Below are 12,885 nucleotides of genomic sequence, written 5' to 3'. Positions count from 1 at the left end.
TATTTATAAATGATAGCAAAATATTACCGTCTATGATCATAACGGAGTCTTCCCAATTATGTTTAATAATTGTGGCTAATACATTATTCTAACTTATGTAATCTTCTAATCATAATTAATGGCAATATACTACCAAAATAATATTTTGAAAGAAATAAATAATTTAAATTAAGTCCATGAATAACAATAAATGCATGAACACATGTTGATGTATACATTTAGTATGTGGACAATATATAACTTGGTAGATCAGTTGTAGAACTATTAAGTTAAGTATATTAATTGATAAACATACAAAATATAAAGTATATCAAATATACTAGCACTTTGATTGATACACCATCAAAGATAAAATTAAAATAATAGAATAACGAAACTTAGGTTTTTTTTTTTTTTTTTTCTTTTCTTTTCTTTTCTCTTTTGCTATATACACAAATCTAAAAAATACTACATGAAAAAGACGATCTCCCGACACTAAAAACCACCGTCGGAAGTATGATTATCGGAAGATATAATATCTTTGAAGGTCGTACAACAATCTTCGGGAGTTATAAACAACTCCCGATGAAACTAACCCAACGTCGGGAGTTTTGGTGCAATATGACCTACCTCCTGACGGGTTAATAATTCCCAACGGCTCTTCCTCGTCGTGGGGAGATAACCGTGGGAATTGAGTTTGAATATGATAACTCCCGACGCTAATTTTATGTCGTCGAGAGATACGTTTCATGAGACATCGAGTTTGAAGATAAGCATCTCCCGACGCGGACAATTAAATAAAGCCATCAGGATTATGCATATCTCCCGACGAGTAATTGTAAGCGTTGGGAGTTAGTACTAACTCTCGACGGTTACATAATACCCGTCGGGAGTTATTAACCCTAATATCATATCGAAAATCAATCATATTTGAAATCGCTTTCTTTATTTCCGAAACCCCTTTTCTTCTTCTGCCCCTTCCCTCTATTTGAACGTCGCTCCCCTCAAAATGTCGATCAACGTTGGGCCGTCGAACGTCGTGTCGCCGTCAATCAGTGTGTAATCTCTCTCTCTTTCATGGTTGTGTTTAAGGTATTTTGATGGTGAAATAAGAGTTTATTTAGAGATTTTGATGGTGAAATCAGAGTTTATTTATTCTCTTTTCATGGTTGTGTTCGATGGATTCTGTTTAGGATAATTTGATGAAGAGTATAAAGAATTAATTGAAGAGTGGCAATGAGAAATGGAAATCTATAGAGGAAGACAGTGGCCAAAAATAGGCTTTTGGTTGTGAAAATGAGAGAATTTTGCGCACATGATTGGCCTCTCAAGTAGTTAGCTGATCCACTTTTTTAAGGCAGTCCCTCATGGCTTTTCTTATCTTGTAGATTTATTCTTTTTGTTTTATTTCCTTTTGTGAAAATTTTTAAAATTTAAAAGATTTTTTTCTTATTTGATAAACATTTATGTTTGGAATCATGTCGTTTTTCAAACTTTAAAATATATTAATTTTGAAGCAAACACAAATGAAACACTCGTCTTTTACTTAATCTGTTTCATTTGTGTTTTTTTCTCTGTTCTTCTCTCTATTTTGAATCTGTTCTTGAATCTTTGAGTGTTGTTCACCATTATTAAAACTAATCATGAATGCTTAAATCTTAATTTCATTTATTGTAGTTATGATAATGAATCATTGGCTATCCTGGAGTGTATGTTTGGAGGAAAGTTTACATCTACTTTATTATTTGTGCTTTGGTTGTTGTTACTGTAGTTGAACCACTGTTGTTGAACCTCTCTCAATTTAGCTCTTTATGTAGTCATGTTCTTTGGAATGATTTGGCTATCTAGTCGTTGATGTTATTAAAGGTTCTTTCTTGCTCACCCTTTTGCTTGGAAGCAACAAGTACCTTTGTCGAAGATTTATATCTTTCCCGACGATTTAATTTTAGGTGGTGACTTTGAGATCATTTGTTGGTCATGGGAGAGATCTATATAACTTAGACCATTTAAAATCAAGGAGAAAATCGACACGTCAATTTAACTCTTGTTAACTTCCCTCTTAGATTATGAGTTTCTCTTTGGACTTTGTTGACATGACCTTTTTTGTGTTCACTCACTATGTCTTATAATTCTTCTTATATTTAATCTTGATATATATAATAATGTCCCCTAATTAATGTAATTGTAGGTAAACTATTGTTTTGGAGATGTTGGAGATGTTGTTAGAGATGTCATCAAACTTTCTTCTATGTACTCGTCAAGACATTTGTTTTGTAGATCATCTTTGCTAACTTTTCTCTTTTTTCGTGTAATAAAAAATACTATCAACTTTTGTTTGTTTATTTGCTTTATGTAAATATGTTTGTTTTGCTTAATAATGTTCTAAATATTAAGTTACATATATTTGTTTTGCTTAATAATGTTCTAATTATTAGGTTATTCATATCAATTTTTTTAAAAAAAAATAAAATAAAAAACGAAAAAGGGGTAAGAGTTTGATTTCCTGACGACGGTGTCGAGAGTTCTACTATCTCTCTTATTGGAGTATATCAGCAAGCAGCGGAAGCAACAAGGATCAATAAGCACTCTAATTCATTAATTTTGACAGTAACTAAAGCATGCTCATACTATAAACAAGAGGGTTTCAAACCATACCTTTGTAGAACTTCTTGAAATCTTGATTCTCAACTGCAAACTTCTCCAAATTTCGTTGTAGACCACCTCAAGATCTTCCCCACTATTCTCTTGGAAATTTAGATTGAGTTGTGGGACTCAAAATAAGCTTGAATGTAAGAAACTTGGAGAAAAAACTCCACTTGAAGAACAACTTCTTCAACACAAATTGTTAAGCAAAAACTCTATATATGCATGCCTTAATTCCACTTCAATCTTCTTAATATATTGCAGGCTATCATGCAAAGAAGATGGTTGCATGAGATGCAACTCATGCTTGGAGTGTTGCATGAGATGCAACTCATGCTTGGAGTTATTGAAGCCAAACTTAGGTGGATTTTGTGTAAGCTAGTTGGAGGTGTTATTAGGAAAACCCATAATTCCAATTTTGTGTTTTTCAAAATTTTTCAATTTTTACAAAATGATATCAAAAATCAATTTGATTTCAAAAGTCGAAAATATTATTAATTTTGCAAAATTAATTTTTAATAAAATTAATAAATAATTATTTAAACAATTTAATTAATTCTAACTAATTTAATATCAAATATTAAATTAATTTTACACAACTCCACCTTCATATATTTAAATCATATTTAAATATTTATTAATTCTTCTATTCCGTTTAATTCTTAAAATTAAACGTGTTATAGTATCCCATATAATTACTAATTTCTTTAATTCTAATTTGAACATTTCAAATCAACTAGGAGACCTCGTAGACCTACAGATCATGAGTTTCAATTATCCGAGATTAATTGGTTAAACTCATTACACCAAATTAACTCCCATTCGTTAACTAATGAATCACTCTACTAAAGCCCATAGTTACACTGTAGATATATTATGTCCACATGATTTAACCATAATTAGTAAGTCGACCCTTCATAGGTTGTTCGTAACAATGGCTAGGTCAATGTCTGTTTTAACCCCGAGATTACGTCTTGTTTCTTAAGTTCCTACTGATCCTCTAATGAACAACTGGTTTGTGATCCTATCACAAAACCAAATCTCTCTCAACCTAGTGAGAGGGTGGGGCCCCCTATTCAAGACCCGGAATCAGTACTTGAGAGAACAACCTTTCTCCTATCCCTAAATCAGGTAGGCGTGAATTCTGTCTTGCATCCTATGTCCCTAGTCATCTATTCGGTCTTACCCCTGAAATGGGAGGCTTATTGAGCCGGCGCTGTTGAGTCAACCCTCATCTATGCAAATCTAAGGATAATCTCGAATAAAAGTTCATAATCAGTCTTAAACAGTAAACAACGTTATAAAGTAAGAGTGACTTATTTCTTGGTCCAATCTTATGCAAACTCATTGCATAGGACGCCCTCACTCCTTATGTCAAATACATGAATGAATCTGGATCACTTCGTTTGTAGTAACTTTACAACAATTTGTAACAGCTACAGAGTAGGCCGCATCTAATAGTGTTACCAGAATAAGGTACCAAACCTTAATCATGTACTATAGATCGTTTTTGCTATTTACTCGAACTTGATCCATCTTTGTGACTTTTATGTATACAATTTATAAAATCAATAATAAGTTTATTGACTATAGAAAATGTTTATCTTTTTACAAACTACGAGTTTTAGGACATAAAACCCAACATCCTTATGGTTGGTAAGTCATCGAGAATTTGATTTCAGGAAATTGGGTTTTCGAATCAAACTCCCGACGACAAAAAAATCATCAGGAGATCAAGGAACTCTCAGGAGTAGATAACTCTCGATGCAATACACGAGGTGTTTGGAGTTATCACTAACTCTCGACGATATGTATATGAGCGTCGGGAGATGAGATGGTCTCCCGACGGGTATAATAACTCGATCAAATTTCCGACGACTAATGATCTCCTGATGCGTTTTCCACTATTTTGTGACGATTGTAAGTTAGGAAAAGACTGTTTTCTTGTAGTGAAACCATAATGACTTTGTGGGTATGGTGTGTGTGTATATATATTTATACATACATACATGTATATGCTATCAATTACAATTTTTACTTTCTAAATAGAGCTTGAAACGAAGTTTTAGAGTAGAATTTCCAAAATGGACAAAATGGTGAAACGAGGATTTAAACTTTTTATTGGAGATTATATTGAAGCACTTTTTACCTAAAAGTACATTTTGGAAAAAAAAATTAACAATAACAATTATAAGAGATCGAAACATTATCATTTGAAAAAATAACTGGTGCCAGTAAATTATGTTTAGATTATTTAGTTGAAAATACGCTATATCCAATATTATTATTTTATTTTATTTTATTTTTATAACATGTAGGGTGATGAGATCAAACCTCTAACTTAGTTGATAGTACAAATTTATCCCAATTGAGTATGATACAACAGGGACAAGGAAATATGAATCATGAACTTCTTGATTACTAAAATATTTTTATGTCAGTTGAACTATACCCATTTTCACATGTTACTCTATATTCAAGGGTTATCCATAACTTGATTAGGTGCATAGATTAATTATTATCATCAATAATTTAAGGGAAAATGTAATGCGAGTAATTATTGGCAATGGATCCCAATCTCATGCATCCATGATTATAACGTAGAAAAAAAAATCTCATGCCATTTATATTAAATATTTTAGGTTTTTAATTATATATTTTATATCGAGAAAATGTGGAGATCTTTTATTTCCTTACTAGTATAATATTTTTTAATCCAGAATAAGCGCATATGAATACTTGTACTTCCTTCTAAGAAAAAAATTACATGTGAGATATGAATGTTTATACTTCCGACTTTTTTAAAAAAAAAATTACAAATGAGATATGAATATTTTTACTTCCAAAGAAAGAAAAAATTATATGGACAATTCGATTATAATATATGAATATAAAAAAAAATTAAAACATTAATCCATCTATGCCAAAGTTGAAATTATGCTCCCAATAATAAAGTAAAGAAAATCTTGGGGAACCAGTTTTGTTATTTACAATAAAGTGAAATGTTGTCATTTTATTTACCACGTCAAAATTTAGAATAGTACAAAAGAAATGATTGTTCAATAATTTCAGCTAATAAATTTGCCACACGTTAAATCTCTCAACAATCCTATTATCAGAGTAAACTCACTAATTATTAAAACTTTATGTTAGGCAAAACCTATTTAAATTCACATTCACAAAAAGTTTAGACTCATAATTATTGTTTTGGTTTGAACTTTAAAAAAAACAGTGTCCTCCTATAACTAGTGATTTGAATTTAAGCAGTATTAGGATTAGGGATGATTCATTCATTGAGAGAGAGAATGTGTTAAATGTTTGGGAAAAAATATATATATATTTGGACATTAAATTCTGGGTTTGGTTTTCGTTTGACCCTTAGATTTAAAAATATTATATTTTCAATCTTTAGATTTTGAATTTAATTCAATTTAGTACTAAGTTTTAAAATGGTACAATTTTACTATTGATATTTGAGTTCTGTTTCAATTTATTCTTTAGGTTTTTAAATTTAATACTTTTAACATCGATTTTTTACTAAATGATCACACTTGATCTTTAATGTTAATGTCGATAAATTAATTTAAAATGATTATGATGTGAAATTTTAATAGTAATTAAAAATAGTGAAACTTGATCTATTATAATTCTTTTAGTTCTTTTAAATTAATTAATAGACATTAATACAAAAGATGGAAAGAGAGTGTTTGAAGAAAAATTGAGATCAGAAAATATAAATCTTAAAAACTAGATATCAAATTGAAACAAAACTCAAACATCAAAGATAAAATTGTAATATTTTCAAATTTAGAGACTAAATTGAAATTCACAAAATTTAAGAACTAAAAGTATAATATTTTGAAATCGAATGACACCAAATTGAAACTAGACTCAAAGTCCAAGTACTAATAACATATTCTCCCCTAAATGTTATTATGGTATGCAAAGTAACTATAAAGTCTTTCCTCTTTTAGGTGAGTTTTACACATTTCAATGGTCAAAATTCAATCCACGATATATTTTTTTGTTTGGTTTTCTTTTCTATTTATATAACACCGGTCTAAATGATCAGGAACAATAGCCTAAATATTTATTGTATTGTAGGACAATTTCCAAAATTGTAACATTCTTTTTAAAAGAATTAAACAAAATTATATAGACACCGATATACAGGGGCCTTTCTAAATATTAAAAAAAATATATTTAGGTTTTATAGCAAAAATTTTAAAAGTACAAAGCACTTTTTACTAATATTTTTTGATTTTTTCTATTTATAAAAAAGTCTCTAATATATATGTGTAGTTGTGTTTTCTAAGAGAAGGATATGTCGTAATGAGGTAAGACGCAAACAAAACACAACCTTAACAGCTAACAAGACGAAGAATATAGACAAATTCGTTCAAGAGACTCCAAAAATACAACTCAAGAAAATAGATCTTGGATCCTACGTGAATCTACTTGACGGAAGTTACCTCTAAATTAAATGTTATCAAGTTTGAAAAAAAAATACAGAAGATATTTTATACGTAAATGCTTCGTATATTTAAGTTTTTTTTCACAAAAGAAGCTCTAATACGATTTTGTAGGAACACTATAATTTTAGAATCAATTATCTCCTTCCATGCGAGTCTAATAAATAACTAATCAACTAGAAACGATACTAATAATCAAGTACATGGCACATGATACGTGAAATTTTAACGTGATTACTCCTTGTCTTGAGGAAGTTTTTTCACGCTAAAATGCTTGATTATTATTATTGGTTCTAATTGATTGATTTCCTATCAGATTCATTCAGAAGGGGTTAATTGATCATAAAAATATGAAAAATTGTTAGAAATAGTACGTTTAAGTTTTTATTTTATAAAACTATAATATTTTTTGAAAACTTGTAAAAATATTTTCTCGGTCCATCTCGGACGAGATCGACCACGAGATTTTAGTTAAAAAATCAAAATTTTCCAATTTATCGATTGTTTGAGGCTTTCTCCGTACATTTCGTTAGATTATACATCGAGATTATGTGCATGTTGGTGCTAATCTCGGGCGAAATAATACTGAAATTCTATATATTTGAGTTTTCTCGGTGAAATCTCAGGCATAATTAACACTACAATTCATATATCTAAGCTTACTATTCTATCCCAAATTTTATTATTCTTTTGAAAAATTTGATCTTTCCCAAAATTTAAAAATGTCGTACCATAAACATGAAAGTTACTGTGCCTCCAAATATATATAGTATATGACAACATAGTCAAAATGTGAACTATAATTTATTTTTATCATTAAAACATGACATGCATCTATAATAACTAATAAGATGTGTTTTTTCATTCTCTTGTACATTTTGCAGAGCAAAAAAGGGAATAAAAAAAGTGGAAAATGTGGCAGTTGGTAGATTTTAATGAGAACTTTGAAAATTTCCACATACAAGAAGAGTGAATGAGTGGTCTTGGAAAAGGATGGGTTGCTGACTTAAAAAGACAGAAATGAAATCTTTCGAGAATTTTTAAGGTTAAATTATAAATTTGATCCGAATAATTTGAAGAAAGTTGAAATTTAATACTTATAATTTATAATGATAATTTAGTTTCTTTGGATTGATAAAATCTTCATAAATAGTTTTCACAATAGATAGGGACTATTTATAAGAATTTTATCAAATGATGGAAACTATTTATAGACTACAACAAACGATTAAATTTTAACTTTAAAACCACAGGGGCTAAGTTATAATTTTCTCTAAATCATGGAGTGAAACTTATAATTTAATTTAATGTTATTCTCACAAGAGAGCAAGCAATGAATACAGATTTTGGGTCGGTTGTGAGTTTGAAAATGAGGATGAAACTTGATGAGAGTAGGTTGTATCTATTAACCATATGGAAAATGATCTTATAGGTGCTATTTAATAATCGTGCTGGATTTTTACTTTTGATTTTTTCTTTTAAGAAAAAATATATATGTGTGTGTTTTCCTTATGATAAAAAATTCAAATTAACAACATATTTAGGAGTGATTCTGAAATAGTTAAGATCACTTTTATCATTTTTAAAATTTTCTAAACCATGATTTTAATCATTTAAAATAATTTTAATGATATGAATTACATTTAAAAGTGTAAAGTTTAATATTATAAAATTAATTGTGTGCTTAAAAGCGTGTTTCGAAGTGATTTTGTATATGACAAATATGATTCTAACGATTTTAAAATCACTCCGAAAATGTTGTAAATATGTTTTTTATTTTTTTTATTTCTAAAAAGTTATAAAGAGATAAATTATTGATGGAAAATAAATAAATAAATATTATAGTATGAGGGTATTAAATTTCTAATTTCAAAATTGATAATACAAATGTTAGTAGAGTTATACTCATTTTGAGAAAATAAAATATTAGGATGATAAAATTATTTTTTAAAAAATAAGAAACAAAAAGATATTTTTTAGAGAGAAAGTAAAGAAACAGAGAGAAACATAGTGAAAAATCAAGATATTAGTTACGAATAGAGGAATTTTTTTTAATAATGTTTTTTTAATAAATAATGACAAAAATAGGGTTGAGGGAAAGTATTCCCAAAAATAGGTGTTTAAATCGTGTACCAAGTATACGATTACACCTTCATCGTGTATCGGGTACACGATAAGGCCTAAATCGTGTACCGGGTACACGAGTACCTGACCACCTGGCACGCCCAGTCTAGCGTGACAGTTATGCAGGTTTGACTGAGGGAATCGTGTATCGGGTACACGACTTCCAAGCATTAAAACCTCCGCCCGAACCCTACTTCTTCCTCACCGAAACGCCCATTCTTCTTCCTCACTGCCGCTTATAATCGATTTCCTCACTGAGACCACTGATTCCTTACTTCTACTAACCAAAATCTCGTTGATTTTTCTCACCAAGGCCTCTATTTCACCGAAATCTTCTAAAATTTCGATTTTGCTCGATTTTCAGTCCTCCATTTGATCCTCACCGATCCTCCACTGTAGCGGTCGTGTTGCTTGATTTTCATACCTTTTTGGCTGCCGATTTTTGCTCGTTTTTGTGGTATATTTCTTTCTCTAGTTGGTTGATCTGTATTTATATGTATGTGTTTGCATGTTTTTGGGCTGAGTTTATTTTAAACTTAGTTTATGTATAGTTTATGTATATTTTATGTATAATTTATGTATGATTTAGTGTATAGTTTATGTATAGTTTATTATATAGTTTATGTCTAGTTTATGTATAGTTTATTATATAGTTTATGTATAGTTTATGTATAGTTTATTATATAGTTTATGTATAGTTTATGTATTATTTAGTTTATATATAGTTTGTGTATAGTTTATGTATGATTTAGTTTATCGATTTAGTTTATGTATGATTTAGTTTATTTATAGTTTATGTATAGTTTATGTATGATTTAGTTTATGTATATTTTTGGGCTGATCTTACATTTTTTTATTTGTTTGGATTGATTTAAACTTAGAAATCTTATGTGTATAGTTTATACATGATTGATTTAAACTTAGAAAACTTAGAAATTAGAGTTTGTTGGGTTGACATATTAACATATTTTTTTTGTCAACTATAACAATTGAAAAAAACATAATAAATATGTCGATGCGTCCTGAAAATTTAGTAATTCTTGAACCTGGAAATGATGGAGATGGTGACATTGACGTTAAAGTTGATGAATTATTTGGAAATGACAGTAGTGGTGAATGTAGGAGTAGATAACTGTAGTTTAATACAAATTCAACGTGTATTCTTTATGTATTTATAATTTTCATGTAATTGTATATTTCATGTATTTGTATTCTTTATGTATTTATAATGAATTTATGTGATGAATTTATGTAATAAACTTATTTTATATAATTGTATTTTTTTATGTACTTTTTATGTATCATAATTATCGATTCTATTATGTAATATAATTTGAACTTTTTAGGTAATGGAGCATGGTCTTTCTAATCCTGTACAATTGTACCAACAAAACACGCATCGTTCACAGACAGTATGGGATAGTTCTTCCACTATAGTGTTGAATTGTCGGAGGAGGGAGGCGACTGCACAACGTACTATCCTATTTGATCACCGTATTATTCCATATGTTCAGGAGGCGGGTTTTCTTGGGGTTGCACAGATTAGTTTCATCCAGCTTGATTGGCACCTAATTACTGCTCTAGTTGAGCGCTGGAGACGAGACCCACACATTTCACCTGCCCTGTGGGGAATGTACGATTACGCTGCAAGATGTTTAACAATATTTAGTGCAGAACAACTTACCAGAATTAGGTTCAATGTGTCAGCAAACATTGGTCAACGTAAAAAGTATTATTCAACAAATAAGACGACTCAATGTTGCTGACATCGATCGAAGACGTATTTGTTGTAGACGACAACGTCAACGGGGTGAACCTAATTTAGAGGGATACGAAGACAACCCCATGAGGAGTAAGGGCCAGGGGGTCGTTTTTAAATCCCACATTGTATTATTTTCAAATTGTAAATTAAAAAACTAATTGTAAATATTATTTAATATCATAGTATTTTTTTTTAATATGAGTGCAAGATGTTTTCATTGTAGATTAAATATATAATTAAGTTTAATAATTAAAAAAAAAAACAATTATAAGCAATAACGAAGGAATTAAGTTAAGTTTAACAATTAACTTAAAAAAAAAAAAATTATAAGCCGGTACACGAGTTCGCTTGACCGGTCAACCAGTTAGCTGACGTGGTCAATTGACTGGATTAAATGATACTCGTGTATCTGGTACACGAGTATGCCACATGGAAATCATGTACCCGGTACACGATTCCACTACCCTAATTTTGTCGATACTTTCCCAAAACACCTATTTTTGGGAATATTTTTTTCAGTCATATTTTTGTCATTATTAATTAAAAAAATATCATTTCAAAAAAAAAATCCGAATAGAGAAATAAATGTTATGGAAAAGAAAAAATGTGACTAGAATGTTCTTTCAATGTACTAAAAAAAGAACGTTTCTTTCCATAACAAAAAATATATATTCCATGAAGAATAATAAATTAAAGTTATTTCTAAAATATCATGCATCTCTTATTACATTTTTTTAGTTTTTAGAAGGGTTGTTTTTATATATAAAGAAAAACCAAAATATTTACAAAATATAGTAAAATTTTAGAACTATCAATGTTTTGAAATAATAAATTTTTAGAACCATATATAGTTCTAAAAATTATGTTATACCTTGTAAATATTTTTAACAGTTTTATCTTTTAAAATAATTTCTTTTTTTAGGAAGTATATATAATAGAAATAAAAATTTTAGGGAGATATTTTTCTACAAAAATATTTGAGTAAAGTATTTGAATGTGTTTGACTCGTTGGATAGTGTTCTTATTTTTGGTTTTATTTGGTCATGTTTTTTTTCATTTAATTTTTGCTTTCTCCTGTTTCAATAAAGTAAAATAGATTTGTGTTTGATAATTGTTTATGGTTTCATATTATTTATTTATGAATTTTTTAGAAAACATGTTTGATAACTATATATGGTTTCTTATTCTTTGAAATTTAATTTAAATGAAATATAAATACCTCGGATAAGTTTTTAAAATTAAATATAAATTTTTTTTATGTTATATTTATTTTTAGCTATTTATGATGTGCATTTTAAAAGTAAAAGAAATGATAAATACATATTTTTATTTATATGATTTGAAAAATATTGAAACGGAATCAAGAAACCAACAAACATGCTCTTGTTTTGCCCCAAAAGTTCGGCCTAATCTTGGCAATGATTATGAAAAATGAAAAACAAAAATAGTAATATAGCTACTGAATGCTTGTGTTTCTCAAAATCTAGAAAAAAACGTTATCAATCAAGTCCTTGCTTCTTACTCAATACCATTATAATAGCTATTTAAACTATTTATATTTATTGTTTTTATTAAAATATGAGATGGATAGAATTGGACCTAGTGAAATGCATAAACGTTGAAGCAAAAAACCTAGAATGAAGAAGGACTAAAACCCAAGTGTAGAGATGTTCATTTACCTTGTGAAACCCATTCTAAAAAAGACCGAGAATCCTCAATTGAATAAAAAATGAGGAGGGAACGAGGAGAAAATAAAAAATATAATATAAGATATTGGACATAGTTAATTTGAATAAATTTTAGTATATTAAAAATATTACGCAAAAGTTATCATATTTTGTATTTGAATAAATTTAAAGGAAAATCACTCCAATAAAAAAAGAGAAAATTAATGACATGGATAAT

Source organism: Benincasa hispida, chromosome 4, assembly GCF_027475165.1.
Source record: "Benincasa hispida cultivar pf3 chromosome 4, pf3_genome.v1.1, whole genome shotgun sequence".
Taxonomy (NCBI): domain Eukaryota; kingdom Viridiplantae; phylum Streptophyta; class Magnoliopsida; order Cucurbitales; family Cucurbitaceae; genus Benincasa; species Benincasa hispida.
This window is presented reverse-complemented; position numbering follows the sequence as displayed.